We start from the raw sequence: 15,579 nt of genomic DNA, 5'->3' as shown, positions 1-15,579 counted from the left end.
ATCCCTCAGTCAATAAAGTATTTTTAATTTGTAATGTTAAAATAGTTGTAATAGTAGTGTGTATACATGCACACTACTACTACATACAACAACATTTTTACAATACTCTAATCATTTCCTTTGAAATAAAGAGAAGCATACACAGACAACCCTTTCTAACAGAAAGAAAATGGGTAAATTTAACTTTGCTGATGGCAAAGATTAGTATATCTCAAGAAACATAAAACCCTGTGGTTTTATGTCTTATTCATTGCATAGCAGGACACGTTATCAAAGTCCTTGACAAAAAGTTGTTTGATTTATTTTTTAGTTGTGTTGGAGTTGGATGGAAACCTTTCCATGGGGCATTTTAATAGTTTCTCTGTGATCAGTTGCTGAAATGGATTTTATTGCTTTGGCCTGATGTTTTGATCAGCAGCAGGATTGTCTTTTTTTTTTTTTTTTTTTTTTTTATGTATGTTTCTGTAAAAACCTGAAATCCAGTAAATACTAATTCTCAAAGTGATTTATCAGTTCACCTTGGTAAAAGCCCAAAATACAGGTTATCTGGATAACATATTCACTATGTTCAGAATATGCTAATTTTTTTTGCACTGGTTTCAATATTCCAGGCATAAGGAATATATACACACTGTGTTCATATTTAAAAATCAGAAAAGTGATAATGTGACAGTACATAAGAACAAGTAATCATAATTTCCTGAGTAACATATTTACTATATCTGGAGAACAATACTTCAGTCATAATGGAAAACAGTTTGCAAATGCAATTATCATATGGACTTTTACCAAAAAATCAAATGTTAAATACTAGGATTTATTGTATAAGAACATTGATAATTTGTAATTATTTTTACAGTACTTCAGTCAGATAATGGAAAAGATTCCGACTCTTACTAATTCTCTTTGTTAAAAATTTGGACTTTTACAAAGATGAATTAAATCCTAGGATTTGCTACATTTATAATAGAATTCTTCAGTAACACATGCCCACATACATATGTGAATTAAATTAAAGTAAGACATTAAAAAGGGAAAGAAACAACCACTACAAGAAACAAATACAATTAAAACCAAATATAAAAACAAAGTAAAGGGGAAGAGGAGAATTGATAAAATGATTAATGTGGAAAGAATACATACCGAAAATTTTTAATATTTTAAATAAAATGCAAATATACCATAAATTTAAAAGCAATAAAGAATAAATTTAGACCTCTTGATAACACCAAGGTTAAATAAATTAAATAACAAAAAATAGAGAACAGACAACAATCTCACAACAAATGTGAGAACCTTATCATCAGAATGCCACAATGGTCGTGGAAATTACTGCATTAATTCTTTAAGTTTATCTTACAGGAATAGCCAAATCATTCTATAAAGGCCATTATCTGTTGTAATGTTGCCGTTGAGAAGTTGGTTGTGTACTTTAATTGTGCATGGTGTTTTTAGCATGGTAGGTTAATTTGTCCAGGAGTATATATGTAATTTGTGTTTTTGAAGGTCATTTCATGTACATTTCAAATAAAACATTCGTTAAAGCACATACAGCGCTTCCAGTATGTGCTGCTATTTCATATTTATGTATTTCGACTAATAATAGACATTTTTAATAGATTGAAACACGAAAATGGCTTTGAAAATCAAAGGAGATTGCACCTTTTAGCCATTATCGTTTCGTTTGATTTAGAAAAAGTTTTGTTGAAATTGAGTTAAATGATAAATAAATAGTCATAGAGGATATTGCTGCAGTAGAAAATAACAATAACAATGGGGGGTTTTTTGGTTTTTTTTTTTACTAAATATTTTTACAATCTTTTAAAATATTTTTACTCTAATTGTGGAATCATATCAAGGTAAGCATACATATTTAAATGTACTTGGATACAGAGTTTAAAAATCAAAGAAGATTGCACCTCTTGGCTCTTATTGTCATTATTGTAAATATTATTATAAAGTTTTTTTATTACTTTTGTAAAAATTTCACTCCACAGTGCCAGCTGTAGTGATACCATGACTGCCCATGCATTGTGTGTAATACAAGTTTTAAGACAATAGTTATGGGTATGGCCTATAAATGAGAGGTTTACTGTATTGAGAATTATTATTGTACAAGCAGTCTCCAATTTCCATAGTTCCACGTTATTTTGATATAACAGTATTTTTTATTTAAAATTATATTTTTAAGTTAAAAATTATTTAAATATAAAAAAAAAACCTTTGCTTCTTTGCCCCTTTATCATGAAATTTTGCGTGGAACAAAATCTTGAGAACAGGGCCGTACTTATTTTTGACAGTGTGCTTAGGTATTCTGTTATTAATATTTGATGACCGGGTTGACAGGAGACAAATCGTTTTCATGCTAGCAAATACTACCTCTTTGTTTTGACTAATGGAACAAGGAGCAATAGTGACATTCAGCACCTGTTATCTCTGGGGGACATAAGCTGATCATCAAGAGAAATGTGAGAACCATCAGTTTGGACTTTTAGGAAGAGATGGAATATTAAGAAGTTTGTAGACAACATCATGAGGAAGTCACTTGGCTTCAATGAATGACGGTAGACAGAATGTATGGCCCAAGTGCATTCACAAATATTTTTCTGGTGTTTTCCAAATTCAGTTAATGATTGTGGTATTGACAAATGAGATTGGCCTCAACAAAGCAAACGTAAGTAATATGGTGGAGATGGTGAAATTGCACAATGCTAAGCTGCCTAAGTAGGATCTGAATGAGTTGGAGGAACAAAGGATAAGAGGGTTGGACAAAAGGTAAATGCAGTGAGCACTGCAAGTAAAACAGCACGTGGTTAAAAAAAAAAAAAAGAATGATTCTTCAGTTTGCTTGGGAAAGGGATGCTGTTCTTGTTAAATATGATTAAATATGAAACAGCAGTAAGTTCGTTCAAGGATTGAGTGATCTTTTGCATTGCTATAATAAACTACATCAAAAGAAGCACAAATTTCTGTTCAGACTTTTATCTTTGACTTTTTAAAATGTGAATAATTTTGAAATATGACTAATGTGCTACTATGTGCACGTGTAAACACAGATGTTTACATATACAGCACAATATGTATGTATGTTTAATTTTTTGATTTTGGCTCTCCTTGAGTATAAACAGAAAAGTTTTCTCTTATAGTAAATATTTTGTGGTTATAACAAATAAAATATTTAAATCCATAAATTTTATTCTAACAAATGCTTTAACCCCAAAATGGTAACAATGACCATATCTGCATAAATACTACCAAATAATAATTTATTAATACTATTCCATATTATTCCAATATGATTGTTTATTTACAAAAAATATGCAGTATATGTATTATTATTGTATAAATTGTTATTAATACAATAATAATAATACATATATTTCATATTTTGTTAGCATTAAAAAATATTACCATAAAAAAAAGTAATGCTGTGAGCAAAGCTTGCTTTTTTCCTGATGTTCTCTAAAAATGGGTATTCAGCAATTCCAGCAATGGCAGAATTGCCATAATGCATTCATACAATGACTGGCATGCTGACCTGTACCAGGTAAGGTCTGAAGTTGGATTCAACTTTCAGTGCATTTAATTAACTTCAGGTCTAGCCTTAATTTTTGTCTTTTTATCCTGTTGTTGTTGTTCTTGCTGCTGCTACTGCTGCTATATAGTTCCTTGTGATATTCTAACTTGAATTTTAAAAACTTGCCAATGAAGGTGTCGGTAAAATAAATAAGAGCCTTACCAGTTTTAATTTGTAAATTGTAGACCACAATGGCAAAATGACTGGCAACTCTGAAGTCACTTTACTAAGTGAAGTAAGGTAGTACTACCAAATGGAAAGGCTGTCATTGATCGTTCCTTGAAGAAATGGTCATTGTTTTGCACTACACATCAGATTTATGCAAATTATCGTTACAGGGTTAGGTAAACTACTGCAATAGTCTAATTTTTCTTCTACTGTTTTTGCAAATTTAAATTTCTTGTTTAATTTTCACTATTGTTGATCCAACTTGATGTTCTATTATGTTTCCACTCTTCAGAGTTCTGGAAATGAACTTTATTTACATGATTGGAATCAATGTTTAGAGTGTGGGAAAGCATGTGTTATTGTTCTTTTATTTTCACTTTTGAAGTTTTGTAAATGTGAACATGTTCATTGCAAAGTGAACTGCTTGCAAATGTACAATACTTGACAAAATTCTGTTGGAGTTATTTTCTGTGGGGAAAATGCATAAGGTATGTTTTAAGTTAAAACTTATTGGGATTCAAAAGAAATGTGGGAGATAGTATAACATTTTTGTGCAAGATATCACTTCAGCTGTATTTATTTATTGTCTCCTTTGTTTGATTGCAACAAAGATTATTATTTATAATGGAGAGTAGAAGTGAGTATACAACAGATTTTCTCAATTTCTTGTTTTCTTCAGCATTTTATGCACTTTTTAACCTGTAATTTGGATATAATGTGAATCCGTTATAACGAGTATTTTTTCTGATTTTCTCAGCTCTCATTATAGCGGACTTTCACTCTATTTAATCCGGAATTAATTGCTACCCAGCACTCATCGCATCAATTTACAGGTCAGTGCAAATCATTATTAAAACTTGCGAGGTTGTTTAGGCCTAGCAACATGGATAGCAGTACCTATATAATGTGATGTAATGCACTCTTTTTTGAGGGGCTTTTAGGTTTTACATGATAGTGAAAATGGAGTTTGGAGTGTTGTGTATACAAAAAGTTATGCCTTTTAAATTGATAAGGATATATTTCACCCAAAGTATTTTTTTCTGCATGAAATTACTTGCAAGTGCAATTCACTGTTTCTCTAAATTAGTTTGATAAAACTTCGGAAACTTTGTTTGGCCTGCAATATCCATCGTTTTCTTCATTGTGACATGCAGTACTATGTACCATGTCAAGGGATGAATTAATAACATTACTTGCCATGTCTTGAATGAATTGATATTAGTTTGTTTAAAGGTGTTTCAAGAAAAGTTGTTGAATCATGATTGAAATTTTAATAAATGTGGTTTTAATTGCAGCAAGGAACTATTGTGGTTAGAAATTGCTTTGTGTTTTAAGTTTCTCATAGTTTCAGCACTCTCTCTCTCTCTCTCTCTCTCTCTCTCTCTTTTATATATATATATATATTTTGGTTTTTTTTTTTCCCTTTTTATAATACTTTAGCAATATAACCTTTTTAATCTTGAATTGCATATTTGCATTTTGTGTGTCCAGGGTAATGTAGGAACATCTGTTGATATTTGTAATGGTAATGATGGAACAACCGTTGTTATTGTGATCAATGATTAAAATATGATCCTTTTTCGGAGTTCACATGCACCATTGTTTCTTCGAAGAAATAGTACTTGTGAGCTTCCTGTTTCTATTTTGTGGTATTTTATATTATTATATAAGTTACATCCATTCTTTAGTGGTTGGCATGTGTATATTTGAGTGTGGAACCCTGCATTCACTTCTCTGGAATGGGCATTGCTTTGGTCTTTTCTTTCCTTTTTATATTTATAATGTTTATATTTTTTAAAGCATTAATTCGTTATATTTATTTCATGGATAAAGCATTCTGTATATATTTATTTTGATAGCTTTAGCGATATAGTCATGTTTTTTTCTCCCATATCAAATGCTTTGTTATGATAAATTAATATAAACATTTTTTCACCCAGTTATTTTTGAAAGACCTTTTACTCTAGTATATGAATATTTTAAAAGAAAATCAAAAACATCTTTTATAGTCTACGGTAGCAAATACTCATAAAATGATATCTATAGCACTATTAACTCCTTCTTTAACCTTAGAATGCACCTAAAAATGTAAATATAAGTTGTGATCGGGCACACCACTGTAATATAATTGTTTATTAAAATACATGAACTAAAAGTCCTTATTTTATTCCTTCTGTTGAATGAAGCTGTCTGTTTGTTTAGGGTTCAAATTCAAAAGTTGAGCACTCATCTTCCTCTGAATTCATTTGATGATCACTGCCAAATATTCCCCTCCCCCCATTTTAATTGCTTTCACAGTTTTTGTTTATCTATGCTATTGTCCCCCCTGCTTATTAAATTCATAAGGTTTCCATTATAGATGACCACTCCTCAAAGCCCCCCCCCCCCCCCCCCCCCCCCCGAATTGAGCTGCTGTGTGGATGATTGGGGATTCCTTCAATTATGGCATCTCTCAGTAGCCATTTTCGAGGCCTCTCAGACCATAATGTGAAAATCAACATGTGAATACCTGGTTATTTATACAAACATAATACACAACAAATATTACATTTAATATCATATGAACTTGTGCACCATTCCCAAAATTATCAATAGATTGAGGACCTCAAAAAAATAATAATAATAAAACCCTAATTTCTACATCTTTCAATAACTAATAATCTGTTTCTCCCCATTCCATCTTCTTGCACATTGTTCTGACAATAACAGTCAAGTGGGAGTATTTAATATTCTGCAGTTCCGATATCAGTCACTGTAACAGAATTGCGCGGGGGGGGGAATGATAATTACCAATTAAAAATTATATGATGTCGAGAGCCCTGCAAAACTGTTTCAGGTTTTATAAAATAATATATATTTATTTATTTATTTATTTCTGGAAAGGTTTTTGAATTCTGTTTGAAGTATATCAGTTTTTGACATTTTACTAATGGATTGCGACAATGAAAAATTTGACTATTTAAAAATATTGTATTATTTTACACCTTAATTTCAATGAAACAAAACTTGTATTAATTCTACTGAAAATAAATTAATTAAAAAATTATAGACAAAATATAAACATAAATTATTAATCTAATCCATTTTAAAGTTTTTAAAACTATCAAAAACTTGAAAATGGATTAGACTAATAATTTTGTTTATATTTTGTCTATAATTATTTCAGAAAATTTCAAAACTGCGTTCACTCACATAAAATAATCAATTATTGAACTAGTTCAAAATATAAAATGAAGAAAAGTAAAGTTAAGCAATGCAATGTAAAGGAAAATAACTTAACACATCAGACTAAGCAATCAAGAATTACTTCAGCCTGTAATAAGAAGAATATATGTATATATGTTTATAGAATTAGAGAAGGAGAATATAATAAATTCTACAAAAGGCATGAAGGGAGAACTTTATGCGAGCCTAAGATGCAAATAGCACTTGACTGAGTCAAGCAAACAAAGAGCTATTATAAGAGAAAAAAATGTAAGCTAGCCACTTAAGCAATGTGGAAAAGTAAGTGCGCCATGAGATGAAACAGTGCTTTGAGCCCTGCCAAAAAATGCATTATATGTACATAAATTCAATACATTAAGAGTGATTATTAAAAACTGAATAAATTAGGTAGTATTCTCTCAGTGGTTAGCTGCATTCAATATGCCAAAATAATAATTAGCTGTTTCCGAATGTTATAGCTATCCCCCCCCCCCAGGGCCATAGCGTAAATAAGTAACACATTAGAATATAGTAGTTTACTGCCAGAATAACAGCTGTTATTCTATCAATAAGTAAGAATAATTATATATGAACAAAAGATAAATTTTATGCATACAGGAAGCAATGGTAGAAGCAGGGAAGTAGAGATGTTATAAGCAAATATCACCCCAATCTCCTCTGCTCCAATTGCTGTAATAGTTCATGGGGGTTTCAAAAGTTATAAATTAAAAGTAAAAGGCATAGAGGCAAAAGTTACAGTATCTGACAATGGGGGAGGGAGGCATAACAGTCCATTCCATGAGGTGGAGGTGCTTTTATATCAGTTAGGCAGAACTAGAAGAATAGCAATAGAAATAAACAGAATATAAAACTCAGAAGTAGAAACAGGCACAAGGTAACACAAACTCGTATGAATATTGAGAGGTAGACTTACAGGTAAAAGAATGCCAAATCACTTAATAGTTAAAATTAAAGGAAAAGAATGTACAGTTTAAAACAAAAGAATACTAACTTTGAAAAATTGTTCCTTACATTCTTTAGTGTTAAGCACTCCTTTAATCTTGCTCTTGAAATTACCTTTTTTTTTTTTATCCTCCTCCTTCCCCCCCCCCCCCCCAATTATCTGGAGATTGGCATTTAAGGAATTGATTCTGGTTATTCAGAAGTTGAAGCTGTTTGTGCAGAACAGAATTTCTCAAACTGGAAGGTGTGTTAGCATAATGCTCTATACTGGGGGGGGGGGGGATTTGAACTCCGATTAAATCATATTTAAATTACATAGTCAACACATTTAAAATGTAATCCTAGGATCGGGGAACTCAAAATTCCAGATGTAACTTGGATTTTTATACTTTACATATATAAGCATTCTTACATGGGATTTAATCTAAGAATATAATTTATTAAATCTAACTCTTTATATTATTATGTTTTATAACTAATAAATATAAATAATGTCAAGTCGGTGCCTCCATAGCCAGGTGGGCAGGAGCGGCAGTGCGTAGCACACGCTTCTTGATTAGGCCGGGGTTCGAGCCCATGACCACCAAATATGGAGGTTGCAGAAAGGTCAGGGAATGACCTTTCTGCATCCTCCGGGTAGTTGGTTGGTGGAACAGACTTCCATCCTTTGTTGTGGAAGTTGATAGCCTAAATAAATTTAAGGCTCAGCTGGACAGGTATTTTGAATGAACGGAGGGGTGAAGTGGAAGTTTTTTTTTTTTTTTTTTTTTTTTCTGGCTGATGCTGCATAAGCTTGCTTTCTTGCATCATATGCCTCTACTAATGCTAATGTCCACCGCATATCCTCGGGGGCGCCTCCGTAGCCAGGTGGGAAGGAGCAGCAGTGCGTAGCACACGCTTCTTGATTAGACTCGGGGTTCGAGCCCATCACCACCAAATACGGAGGATACGGAAAGGTTAGGGAATGACCACCGCATATCCCGGAGCAACATGGCCTTAGTTGCTAATGCTCCTAACAAACAAACAACAACAGCATATCCTCGGAGCAATATGGCCTTAGTTGCTAACGCTCCTAAAAACCAAATAACAACAACAACAATGTCAAGTCATGCTAATGAACTTAAGAATATACCAAACTGAAGGGAATATATGGCAAGCACACTTTTTTCGTGCATGCTAGATCAGTTCATATCAATTGGTTTATTTATGTTGTTCCTTTTGGAACTAAGTAATAAACATATCTCTCTCTCTCTCTCTCTCTCTCTCTCTCTCTCTCTCTCTCTCTCTCTCTCTCTCTCTCTGTGTGTGTGTGTGTGTGTGTGTGTGTGTGTGTTGGGCACCCTTCTTTTAAAATTTTTCTTTACCCTGTAATTGTATAGCTTGTGCAGCCAGAGAAGTGCATTTTTTTTGCCAGTGTATATATATCCCAGAACCGAAACAATGCTTAAAATTTCACCCATCCATACTCTCAAAGAATTTGTCTAGTTCGTCCTTGAATTTAATCATAATCATCCACTTCTGCAACAATAACCTGCTGCCTGAAGACAAACTTCCACACATCTTCCTTCCTCAACTTAAATTTATAACCCCTTCATGTGCGTAATCTCAGCATGAGGAAGAATGCCATTCACTTCAGCTTACTCAATCCATTCAAGGCCTTAAATACCTGAATCAGGTATTTAAGGGAAACACTGAAACACAGAACTGAAACACTGTCTAGGTAAAAGTGGTCTCTTATTCCCTTCGCCTATCAAGTTGCCCTTCTCAGATCTACATCCTTCCTAAAGTGCATCCTCCAGACCTGTATACAGTACTCAAAATGCAGCCCCTGCTAGCAAAATTCCTGTATATCATTGAAAATATGCAGCCTGTCTGCAATGCTCAGAGAACTTGAAATCTGACTGCAAAATTACCCCCAAGTCTTTTTCATTTTTAACTACCTGAGTGCAGTATAGTTGGTACGTTACTGTGGGATTTATCAATGTTAAACTTCAACTGCCGTTTCTCAGCCTATTGACTCAATTTTCCTAGATCTTGTGTCAGTAGCTCACCCTGATTACTATTGTTAACCACTTTGCCAACCTTTGTATCATATGGAAATTTAGATTTTAAGTCTGATATACCTTCATCAGTATCATTAATATATATTGAAAACAACAATGGGCCCAGTACTGAACCCTGGGGGAACTCCACTGATAACATAAGCCCATGAAGAACACTGTCCATTGATAGCTACTCTGTCTTCTTCCACTTAACTATCCCTTTATCCATTGCAGTAAAGTGCCTTTAATGCCACATTTCTCCAGATTATTCTGAACATATCTAGAATAATCTGAAATGTGTAGCAAACCTGTGATTACAGTAACTTTAAAAATGATTGCCAATTGACTTTTATTAATATATACTTACAAAACTTCACCTTCCACACACACACACACACACACACACACACATGGATGCTACCTGTACAGTTCAGTAATGGCGCCTCCGTAGCCAGTTGGGAAGGCTCAGCAGTGCGTAGCACACGCTTCTTGATTAGACCAGGGTTCGAGCCCGTCACCACCAAATACGGAGGATGCGGAAAGGTCACGGAATGACCACCGCATATCCCTGGAGCAGTATGGCCTTAGTTGCTAATGCTCCTAAAAACCAAATAACAACAACAACAGCTCAGTAAACTGCAGGCCAACCGGGCTAGTCGGGTGGGTAAAGTGCCTGTCTGGCAACCCAAAGGTCGCAGGTTCGAATCCCGCCTCAGGCTTGGATCAAAGTACTGCAAAAACCTTGGGAGGTGCATTATGGCCACAGAAGTGGATGCGCCAACACCACCAAAAAAAAAAAAAAAGAAAATAAACTGCATTATAAATTGTTCAGAATTTTTAAACTTAATCTGCTTCAAAATAACAAAATGGTTGCTCTTTAAACTACAGTTTTTTTTTTTTTAAGGATAAATCGGATTTTGTCCACAAAATGACGTATAATACCGTTTAAAAAATTTTCTTGCAAGGATTTCTGCACCAGTTCTTTTCATGCTCTCACCTATGGCCTCTAATTTTTTTGAATGTATGTTAATGTATATGTACTGTACTTTTACTACAACCATAAAATGATGTAAATTCATTTTTACAGAAGGTGTGACCATTCAAATGTGTGAAATATCACCACAAGCTTTGGGCCTTTGTGCAGTACGATTTACCCCACCCCCAGGGCCGGATTTACAGATAAACTAAACAAGCTACAGCCTAGGGCCTCGCTTCATTTTAAAAAATCCCCCCCCCCCAATATTGTCACAGGTGAACTTTAAGAGAGAAAGGCCTGATACATGTTATAGCTTAGGGCGACAACAAATTTAAAGCCAGTTAATCATCCCCCCCCCAGTTCAGGGCACTGAACCATAGGATGGGATGATATGACACCAAGTGATAGCTTGAACACTGCTATAAAGGTCGGTAGTGAAGATGAAGGAAATCACAAAACTATGACTGATAACTTTCTTTTATTTATTTTTCTATGAAGAGTCACTGGCACTCATTTTACGCTATGTTGCTTTTAGAATGTGAAAGGTTACTGCAGCAATGGCAGGATCAATTTGTTGGTTTTCAGAGCTTGGCCATGGCCATCTCAGCATGCTATCGATTTCCTTTCAGCTGTTTCAAGTGATTCCTTCTTCTGAATTTCAACCTTCATTCTATTAATAGTGAAAATGAAACATCTTAAATCTGTATCTAGGAACAATGATGGTGGTTTATCCAGTATTTTTTTTTTCTTTTTTTCTTTAATTTATAGAATACATTTTAGCAAACTTAAGCAGCTGTAGCATGACTTGCCAGGGTCTATGCACACTGTGTGTTTGGAGTAATATGGTAACTATTTCATTATCAGAGGTATGTATGTGGCTTACTATAGACATACCATGTTCAGGTTAAGTTTGTCCCCAATTGTATTGTTTTATATACTGCAGGGTGATTCAAAATTTGTGCATCCTAAATATCAGTAATTATAATTTTATTGATTGTCTTCCTCTCAGATTATACAATCAAGTAATTATAAATAAATGTTGAAAATGTCCAACTTCTTGAAATATTAAAAATGTCCACCTTATGTGCATGTACTGTTTTAGTCATATTTAATGACACCTTTTAAAGTGGGAATGTGTCATGTTTGAACATCAGCATTTGCAGTCGTTTTTTAATTTATTTTAGCTTTCAGTTTTCCCATTGTGTGGCAATTATTTTTACACTCCTTCCCTTTCATCTAACCATGCAAATGATAACCTGGCAATATTAAATATGGGATCTTTTGGTTATGATAATGCAGTTCTTTTAAGTACATGCAAATTATATGAATGTGACAGAAATTGAGACCTAACTTTTTAACAGCCCATTACGTAATCGAGTAAGACATCCCTTTTGCGATCTGTCTTCGCAGTGATTTTTTGAGCACCAGTGCTAAATTTACAACACTGTTTGCTTAGCAGTGAAGAGCATCTTCACTTTTTTTTGTTGTTGTTACAAATGTTACCTGTTTCACGAAAACTGGTTACTAATTGCAAAGGTGCTGATTTATTTGGATCAAGATAATTTTTTTGAAATCTAGCTGTAATGTTCACATACAATTTGGGGGAGGGGCCATATTGTTGATAGGAATATGCCTTGGTGGCTTTATCACAAAACTGGTATATGGATGAGTTTGTATAAGAATAACCTAACAAACAGTTCTTCATGTGGAAGTATGCAGTTATCACCAATGTGTTTTGCAAAAATTGCATATTAATACCAAAATGGAAGAAATTGGCTCTCTCATTTTGGATTAAGTAAATTTTTAATCACTTTGTAAACAATGATATGTTTAACTAGTTCAAGTGTGAAAGTGTATGCAACTAAAAACATATGCACATTCTCTGCTACCAGCAAAAAAATGCTTAATACCAACAAGGATTATTTTGACTTCTTCCAACCTCTGTCCAGTAGAAAATTGCTTCCTATTATTTCATAAGAATATATTTTTTCATTCTGTACTACTCTGAGTGTAGTACCGAGTGATATCCCCTCCATGAGCCTTTGGTATGATACTTCTCCTTCACTCTGTCACACACCCATTCTCTCTTTCTTTTGCCCAGCAATAGTTACAAACCCATTTATTTCTTTTTTATTTTTGGAATAATGTTATTTTTAAAATTCTGCTTGCACTACACCAATGCTTAACATCTTCCTAATGATTGAAAATAATAAAAAATATAATTATTTTTTAATGAAAATTTAAAATCCTTACATATGTTAATTTAAAAATTTTGTGAAATTAAGTGAAATTCTGCCAATTTCACTTAATAACCCTGCAGAAAAAACACATATCAGTAATGTGTGTTCTTTCTGCAGTTAGCCACTTTCCTCCACTAATGAAATAGTTACTGTATACAGGCAGTTCTCACTTTATGGGTTCCCAGGTTTATGGTTTCTTTTTTTCAAGTATCAGGCATCAACAAAATCGAAAATATGAACATTAATTGCAGTAAATAAATGCTAAACATTGTAAATACGGCATTTCAAACCACGCGCTTAGTTATACAAGATAATGCTACTATGTGTGTGTTTGTTCAGTCAGATGAGAGTGTCTCACTGACATTACAAAGAGTGGTTGTGTTGCTCTTCATTTTCACTGTCTTATTTCAAATTTATCCTCCTTATTAAGGGGGCTGAATTTGAAGGGTGTTTGGAATAAACTCTGTCCTCGGCTTATTGATAATTTTGAAGGATTTCAACAACCAGCAGAGATTATACAAAATGAAACAGAAGCAGTCATTAATATTGCTAACCAATTGCAGCTTGAGATTTCTACAACTATCACTGATCTTCTTCAAGCACGCAATAGAGAGCTCACAAATGAAGACCTCCTTAAAATAGCAAAATGTGAAGAAGCTATGGAAGAAGTAGATTTAACATCTGAAACTCCTGTTCATTCACTCCCAAAGGGGCTTGATGAAGCTTTTCAACACATTTTTGCAATTGAGATTTTCGAGTCAGATTCAAATTTTGAGCGCACTGGAAAAGGTGCTACAGATTTTAAAAAAATTCTATAGTAGTAGTAACAGCAATGGCAAATGTTGCAAGAAAGCAAGCTTATATAGCATCAACCAAAAAAAAGAATTTGTCTAGTTCTTGATGATATCTAAGCCTAGCCCTTGAATTTATTCAACCCATTCACTTCCACAACAGATGGAAGACTGTTCTAACAATCAACCATCCACTGGCTGAAGGCCAGTGGGGGGTTGATTCTGCATATCTATCCTGCAACTATTCTTCCTCAAAATGAGTTTATGCCCCTTCATGTGTGTAGTCTCAGTAAGTGGAAGAATACCATTAACATTCAGCTTACTCAATCCATTCAAACCTTTAAACACCTCAGTTAGATCTCCCTGCAGGTGCCTAGTTTTGAGAAGCTGAAATTTGCAGAACTGAAGACATTTTCTAGGTATGAGCACTTTTTTGTTCCCTTCACCATTCTGCTTGTCGTCTGCAAATGTCCCAGCAAATCTACATCCTTCCTAAAGTACTTGAGCACTTTAGGAAGTTGTCAAGATGTGACTTAACTATGACCTTATGTAAGCAGATAATCACCTCCTTATCCATGCTAGAAAAATTCCTGTATATCATTAACAAAACACCATCAGCTGTCCTGGTAGCATGCCTGCACTGCTCAGAGAATTTCATGTCTGATTGCACAATTATTCCAAGATCTTTTTCATTCTGTACCACTTTGAGTGTAGTACCACACAGTGGATAAGTTATTTTGAGGTTACTGCTATGCAAATGCAGTACCTTACATTTGTCAATGTTAAACTTCAACTGCCATTTCTCAGCCCACTGATTCAATTTTCCTTGATCTTGTTGCAGTAACTCACCTCGATAACTGTCATTAACCTGCCAACCTTTGCATCATCTGCAAACTCAATATGTTGTTTTCAATATTTATCAATATCATTGATAAATATTGAAAACAACAATGGATCCACCAGTGAACCCTGGAGAACTACACAAATAACACGAATCCACGAAGAGGAGTGCCGACTGATAACCACTTTCTGTCTTCTTCCACTTGACCATCCCTCTATCCATAGCAGTAACTTGCCCTTAATGGCACATTACTCCAGTTTGTACAACAGTGTAGTATTAATAGCCTTCCTAAAATCGAAGTATATGATGTCAAAATAATTGTCAAAAATTATTTTTTGCATCCAGTTTCTTGGTCACTGCATTACTGTAGCCTATCAGATTGATTAAGCAAGGCAGCCCCCTTTCAAATCCATGCTGTGATTGCAGTATAATTGCATGCCTCTCGGGGGGGGGGGGGGCTGTCCTGTATTGCTTCTTCACCAGTGATTCCATTATTTTCCTTGGAGCAGAAATTAAGCTAACAGGTCTGTAATTACTAGTGTCACTTTTTAATCCCCCTTTATGAATTGGGGGATATATTTGCATATCTACAATCCATGCTAGCAAAGGAAGGGGATGGCACCTGGGATAGATTCCAGGTGCCTTTTTTATGTCTATTCTCAGCAATTTCTCCTTCACTTTCCTTTCTAAATAACGAGGAGCTAAAGTCATTTAGCTCCTCGTTATTTAGATTTTGATAAACTTCTGCCATCCCCTTCCCTAATATGCATGCTATCC

The 15,579-nt window shown here is 34.1% G+C and overlaps 1 protein-coding gene across 4 annotated transcripts in view; it reads left to right on the top strand.

Annotated features, from left to right (window-relative positions):
* The window catches only part of woc (zinc finger protein without children), a 717,317-nt gene that overhangs the window by 441,509 nt on the left and 260,229 nt on the right, over window positions 1-15,579 (top strand). The window contains exon 17 of one of the 4 annotated variants that reach the window (XR_016547396.1): window positions 4,503-4,578. The exons of the other annotated variants lie outside the window; for them this stretch is intronic. The gene's annotated coding sequence lies outside the window, so the exon portion shown is untranslated. The remainder of the gene's footprint in view (window positions 1-4,502; window positions 4,579-15,579) is intronic. 4 annotated transcript variants of the gene reach the window in all.

This window comes from Mastigoproctus giganteus, chromosome 9 (assembly GCF_048544385.1).
Source record: "Mastigoproctus giganteus isolate SK-2022 chromosome 9, ASM4854438v1, whole genome shotgun sequence".
NCBI lineage: Eukaryota > Metazoa > Arthropoda > Arachnida > Uropygi > Thelyphonidae > Mastigoproctus > Mastigoproctus giganteus.
This window is presented reverse-complemented; position numbering and strand designations above follow the sequence as displayed.